The 7500-nt window shown below is 39.1% G+C and overlaps 1 protein-coding gene across 1 annotated transcript in view; it reads left to right on the top strand.

Moving 5' to 3' along the window:
* Window positions 1-7500, top strand: part of LOC137975962 (uncharacterized) — a 53895-nt gene that overhangs the window by 31557 nt on the left and 14838 nt on the right. The gene's annotated exons all lie outside the window — the stretch shown is intronic.

Raw genomic sequence — 7500 nt, 5'->3', positions numbered from 1 at the left:
AGTTTTCGTCTAATTCAGTGTTTCGTATGCCTAGATATGTGCAACCTACATTCTTCGGTCCACATATGAAATACTAGGATGGGTTTCGATTCCAGTGTCTGTGGATTGCTGGTTACACTTCGAAGCCCTTGGCAATTACGCACTCAGCTGAGCTTCAACCTTTCAGCAGACTTTATTATCATTATTATCTCTCTTTAGCGTCTAATTTGACAACGGTCCGACCCCTTTCAACAAATTCGAAAGTAAGACTCAGACTTTCGTTGAACAGCCTTGGATGCCAATTTCGTTTCTGAAAACAGGAACAACTTGATGCACTTGGGAAGTCTGCAGAGCACTCAAGAAGCTTCTCTCGTGTTTTCGAAACTTCCCAAGTGCATCCAAATTCAATACACGCACGCTAAGCATGAACAATTAGTTTAATTGTGTCCAAATGCTCTCTAGTTAAAGTCAGTATAGTAAAAACATGAGCATTTTGTCGAAGCAGTAGCTCATACGACATCTGGTTTCTACAGAAATTAAGAAGGAAAACGTGCCTCTCACGTGATTCCACTAGAATGACTTTATGAAGAAGTGTTTTCATCGGAGAAGAATGAACGAAGTGAGGCGGAAATAAAGTGTTAACATAGCTTTATGGTCCCCTATCAGCTTATTTTGTAGCAAATAAAAAAAATTCCTTTACGATAACACGTTTATTAATATTCTAATAAAACTGATATACACCCCTCTGCAAATATTTGACCAGTTTAAGAAAAATCTGTATCTGTTTGATTCGCGCAAATGATCAAGACTCCAGTGATCATTAAAAAATGACCCTGCTTAGCGTAACAGCAGAACACCCGCTACTTTCCTTGAGTACACACAAAATTAGCGTTATGGTTGCTCTTGGTTCCATGAATAGTGTATGGTAGACTAACGATCGATCATTCCCAAGTTAATTTGTGCAAAATATTAATAGCGTTTAAATACAAGTTTCATGACTTCCAAGGTTGGTCTTGAAATCCAATGGGTTACCCAACTACTGGCCGAAGCCAATGGTCAATTCATCGAATATTAGCGCAAGAGATGAGCCAACTGTACACTTTACAGCATTGGGAAGTCTTTTTAAAACAAAAGTTAACAAAGCAATTTGTGACAGTCTTATTTACAAACAAACAAAGGCTTCATTATTTTGTGACTTGGCTGAAGAGCTACAAATAACCATTATCTTAACGAGGGAAAGAGAAACCACTTCCGGTGATCAAGCGTATTGATTAGGGCGGGAAAATGCAAAGAGCATCTCGTTCTGCGCTCACCATTTTAAATTTCCTTTATTATTTTGTCTGTTTTTCAATTAACAATGGCATGTAATTTCTCGTGCGTTTCACAATTTTTTTTTGTCCTGTAGTTTCCATCCTTTCCAGTAAGTGCGGTTGCGTAATTTTCGTGTCTTCTGCGAATTTTCGTGTCTTCTGCGAGGTAGCAAACTGTGAAACGTTGGAGATAGCTCGCAAGACCATAACGAAGTAGGCGAGACAGTGGAATACATATATACATACACCTTTATCCAGAATGGCTTCATTTAAATATCCTTTTGTTTTTATTGAAATTAGCCCTTGATGCCTCGTACTTAAGTTTAAAATGCAAAAGAATATTTTGCCTTCAACTAGGCATCAATGTCTAATTTGAATAAAAAGAAAAGAATATATATATATATATATAAATGGCGGCCATTTTGGAAAAAAGTGTGTATAGGTTGCCACTAATTTTAAGTCCTTAGATGTAGCCAGCGACTAAAAACATGCTTGTTTTGTAATTAACCTTGTTTTGACTTGCGCTTCATTGTTCAATTAAATATTTGGAATGCTAACAATGGGTCGAAAGTGAACCTTAAAATCCGCCAAGCGAAAAATATATATTCGACACACTCATTTGGTCTGGAACAAAGACATGAACAAAACCGCCCTTTACGTTGGTCTAGCAATAATCACCGCGAAAAGATTCCATTTCACCGCTCAAGGTAGTTCTACCTTTTAAGCCTGCCTTGAAATCCTTAATTTTGACTTTTTAAAGAAAGTTATTGCCAAGGCAAGGGTAGTGGTTGGCTCATTAAATGAGTAATGATATTAGCGGGTCGCCCACTGTGAAGAGTTGTGTGGGATAATGACAGTCATGGTCACGTTCTTTGAAGTCATTTTACAATCACGTGATCAAGGACCGTTGCAAACGTGGTTGTCGTGATCAAGACTAGTGCAGTCAGAGTGGTTCAAGAAAGGTAAATGATTCGGGTAGCGACTTCAAAATACCCGTCCACCACTATCTTCTTAAAGCGGCTTCTTTTGTCAGAACTAGGCATCTCAACTCATATGCAAAGTTCAGAAAATGTCCTCGTCATAACTAAAAAAGGAAATAATAAAGGAAGGAAAGTTCTATTCAAAGGAGATTGTAGTGATGCCGAGATTACAAACAGATTCGACACAGTTTCGTCAAACGCATTTTAATTCACACTAACACGCCATGTTCTCCGACCCACACATCCTTGCGAACCTACACTACATATGTCTCTTCACAGGCGTCCCAAGCTCAGTGTGAGGGAAAGCCAACGAAAATATAAGGATTTCTATGGGAATCCCGATAAAAGACCTGAGAAGGTCATATTACGAAAAAATTCTCAATTAAAAAGCCTAACCTTATTGCCATTGTGGATCACTTCCTTCCTGTATGGTTTTTTTCTCGCGAATTGAGCCATTATCAGTTCCTCGGTTGTCAACGGTTATAGTAAAATACTAAGGCTGAACACTGAATTTTCAGGAGCCCACCAAATTGAGTCAAATAGTCCTGGATAAAATGTTTCCACGGCCACAAATCCACCGTAGAATTCAAGGTCCTAGGTTTTTCTTTCATTTCAATCCGCTAGCCCTGCAATCGAAGCCCTGCAGGCGGCTGTTAGTGTCCCAAAAGAAACGATAAAACGATGGGAAAGAACATGACATGGCGACCATTGAGTTCGGCTTGGTATCGAGCGGCTTATTTTCCGTCGTATATATCTGATCCAATGATGACGTATTGATGCCTCGTTTCGGGGTAATTAATTGTGAGGCAAGATTTGCGACATAACAAGATAAATGGCTCGAGTAAGCAAAGAACCGAAGAAAAAGTATCAAAATTAAATTTTTACATGTAATCTAGTATCGATCCAGTGAAGTCGTAAACGAACACTTGCTGTGCGCTGCAATTATCAAGTTGCTTAGCAATTTCAATACCACTATAAGTATTGTGTAATAAGTAGTGTAAGTAATGTTTTGTAAATGGTATTGTACTTAGTGCTGTAAGTAGTGGCTGTTTTGTTTTGTAAGTGGCGTTTTTCGTGTCGGCAATAAAAACTTTCATTCACAAAAAAAAAAAGGGAAGCTGTTTCTCTTCCGAGACACTCCACATTCGCCTTTAGTAACACGTGATTCGTTGCTCGCGCTCGCCATTTTTCTCAGGCGAATGGATGCAATGGTATTTAACTATGTTAATATTTGACTATTTATAAATAACAAGGAAAGGTTACGTTTATACAAACGTTGGCCGTGTAGCACTTATATTTTAAACAGAGTTTACTGAATAGAGGGTAATGTGAAGTGCTAGACTTCTATCCCATATGAAACATGTGAGCGTTAGCCCTACCCCATCTTCAGTTCCCACGGCCTGCTCCCGTCTGACCTTGTAGCTCAGTCGGTAGAGCGGCGGAGATCTAACCCGAAGGTCGTGGGTTCAATTCCCACCCTGGTCAGAGTTTTTCTTTGTCCTTGTGTGGGCCCATTTCCATCAGTAGGGCTAACGCTCACATGGTTCATATGGGATAGAAGTCTAGCACTTCACATTACCCTCTATTCAGTTAACTAGAGTTATTCAGAAGCTGAGTTCAAGCTGGAATACGAAGATTTCAGTGAGAACAGCAAGAGGCCTTGAGACTTCAGAGGTGATGCGTTTCAACAAAGGCTTGCCCAAGGGCGACGCCCTTTGCCTAAGGCTCTTCACATTATGTGTTAACCCTGTATCGTGGCTGTTGATCCCCTCAGATGGATATAGGATGACTAAACCAATTGGTAAGAAGATCACGCACCTATTGTACATTGACGACATGAAGATCTACGCACCGTCAGAGGAAAAGTTAGTAAGAGTCATAAGGTCAGTGAAATCTGCAATGGCCGACATCGGCTTAGAATGGAACGATCGAAAATGCTCAGTGGTACATGTAAAGAGGGGTGTTCTCCAGCATAGTGGAGATGGAATGCGGCTAGGGGAGTCGGAGATGATAGAGAGCCTAAGTGAGGGTTCGAACAGTACTACAAAGTCCTGGGAGTCCAAGAGAATGTGAAGCAAGAAGACGGGTTAGCTCTGGAGGTTGCAGCCAAGGTGTATCTGAAGCGTCTATCTGTTATCTGGTCCAGTCCACTGTCGGATTATAATAGAGTGATAGCCACGAACCAGCTCACGCTACCAGTGATGGAATATCTAATGTGGACCCAGACGTGGCCTCTGGATGAATTACAAAGGCTGGACCGAGAGACACGTAAAGTGATCTGTGAGAGCGGGGGAAAGCATCCACTAGGGTCAACAGCTCTGATGTATCTCCCAAGGAGAAGAGGAGGACGTTGGCTGAAGTCGATTGAAGAACAATATAAGGCCATCAAGATAAAGTCAGCAGTTAAGATGTAAGCCAAGAATGACAAGAAGATCGAGATGGTGAGAAGGTTTGAGGAAAAGTCAGAGGCGTGAGGGCGAAGGTCGCTCGTTAAAGATGCAAAGAAGGAGGTGGGTGAGCTGGTCCTCCATCTTAACTTAGTTCATCCGGGGCCGACAGGTGCCACTGGTGACAGAATTGAAGAGACCGAAGGGAAGAAGATAGGAGTATGGGTGAAGCGCGCCCAGCAAGGAAAGAATGCTGACGAATTGAGAGCAGAAAGATGGCAAGGAAACTTCGTAGTTCAGAGATGAGAGGACGAATGCAGAAAGCGGTGATGTCTAGTACACTGAACACTTCTAGGAGTTTCAAGATAATGTCAGCATGAAGGTCAGATTTAAGTCTAGGAATAGGTTTAAGCTTTCTGGTTTAAGATAGTTTTAGGGTTCGTCTTTACAGAAATAATCCAAAAAACATTTTGGAGATATCACATAGGAAAGATCTTTAAACATAACATGGTTACTCTTAGTACATTTATTATTCTTAGTAGATTTTTAAAACCATCAATACGATTAGGTTATGAGTGTACGTAGGGATATTTTAATATTTATTATTAGTTATTATTTTATTTTTACTTTCATTTTTATTTATTTTTATTTATTTTTAATTATTTTTCTCGGTAGAAACTGGTACATAGTTTACGCAATGCGCCCGATGACCCAGTATAATTTTGCATTAGCATTCAGAAGTTCATACTGCTATAATTATAATAATCATCAGCGATCCGAATGTAATAACCAAGTTTTGTTTCTATTTTATGGTATTTCAAGGTACCGTGGAAAAAACCACTTGACGACGAAAGATGACGACGAAATGTTGCCTTCTAGTTAATGCTCCGGTTCCTGTTTTACTATCTCATTTTCAAGGCATTTTCCATAATTATGTAAAGTGCTTTTCTCTTGATAGCGTATGAAATAAATGTTGATGAAAAATGAAAATAAATGGCCGTTTGTTGTTGCCCATCCTTTCCTTGCATCTTTCACTTTCATTTACCTACCTACTGAATTACACGTAGCATAATATGAAGACATCACAATGTGCAGCACATATTAATAGGCCTTATTCACGATAGCCGCCATGTTGGTTTTCAAATTGTCATGCAAATTAGCCATGTGTTATGCTGGGGGGCAAACATTGGAAAAAAGGCAGATTGCGGAAAATCGGCTCGTCGAAATATTGAAATAACATTGTAAAAAGTCCATTTTAGTATTTAGAATTAAGTACCTTTTATAATAATTTTATATCTTTTGATTGCCTTTGACATTTTGACTTTCTACTTCGTTATCTGCTCATTTGTCACTACAAAAAACCGCCGAAGTAACTTGTGTAATGATATTTTACCGCTTAGGTGATAAACATTTAATGGACGTGAAACAAATCATCTGTGTGGCTAACATATTCGTTATAACCTCTCGAACTTGTGTTGTTTGCCCCCTCAGAGGTGTGTAGCTAATTTGCACGATAATCGCAAATCCAACATGGCGGCCATCGTGAATAAGGTCTATTAGAAAACAATTCAACTTCCATCCATGTTATCTTAGGCGGGGAAAATGACAACCATATTTAAGTCTCAAGTTTAATAGCTGAGCACAAGTGCTCTACTAATTGGAGAGATTAAAATATAAGGTAACATCTTTTTAACTAAGATTTAGTAAAGTTAAAATAAATCTAACAACTTATTTGTTGATAAATGCTGTCATAATAGCAGTGGTGTGGGACCCTTGAGCACCCTTTTGACGGTTGGAATTGGAGCATTCTAATTTTTGCGGGGAAATTCAAACGTACGTTAAGCGGAAAATTCAAAATTCAAATAATGACGTCACAGACACGTGACACCTCCCTCTCTGCGGACCCTCAGGAAACAGGTTGGGGTGTTTTGCGTAACCATGCTATTTATTTATTTATGCTATTTATCATGTTCCTTATTCAAATTTAATCGTTGAGGGAATGTTAAGTTTAGTAACGTTCATATCCATCCGTCGACAACTAATATTTTTGATTTCACGTTGAAACAAAAGAAACCTTGACGGGAATAAGCTGTCGGATATTACTGTGCAAAACATTAATAGAATCTGAATACATGTTTCATGACTTTTATGGTCTTGAAATCCACTAGGTTATCCAACTACTTGCCGAAGCCAATGGTCAATTCATCGAATATTTGCGCAAGAGTTGAGCCAGCTGTACACTTTCAAGCGATGGGAAGTCTTTCCCAAATTTGTGACAGTTTTATATACAAACAAACAAGAAACTACTTCCGATGATCAAGTGTATTGATTAGGGCGGGAAAATGCAAAGAGCATCGCACTTAATATTACTGACATTTCTCGTATCTACGTGACTAAGGCCTTCTGCGCTCACCATTCTAAATTTCCTTCATTAGTTTGTCTGTTTTTCACTGAACAATGACATGTTATTTCTCGCGCGTTTCACACTTTTTTTTTGTCCTGTAGTTTCCATCCTTTCCAGTAAGTACGGTTACGTAATTGTTCGTGTCTTCTGCGAGGTAGCAAACTGTGAAACGTCGGAGAAAGCTCGCAAGACCATAACGAAGTAGGCGAGACAGTGGAATACATATATATATACACCTTTATCCACAATGGCTTCATTTAAATATCCCTTTGTTTTTATTCAAATTAGCGCTTGATGCCTCGTTCTTAAGCTTAAAATGCACAAGAACATTTTGCCTTCAACTAGGCATCAAGGTCTAATTTGAATAAAAAGAAAAGAATATACATAAATGGCGGCCATTTTGGAAAAAGATGTGTATAGGTTGCCACTAATTTTAAGTC

Source organism: Montipora foliosa, chromosome 11 (genome assembly GCF_036669935.1).
Source record: "Montipora foliosa isolate CH-2021 chromosome 11, ASM3666993v2, whole genome shotgun sequence".
Lineage (NCBI taxonomy): Eukaryota > Metazoa > Cnidaria > Anthozoa > Scleractinia > Acroporidae > Montipora > Montipora foliosa.
This window is presented reverse-complemented; position numbering and strand designations above follow the sequence as displayed.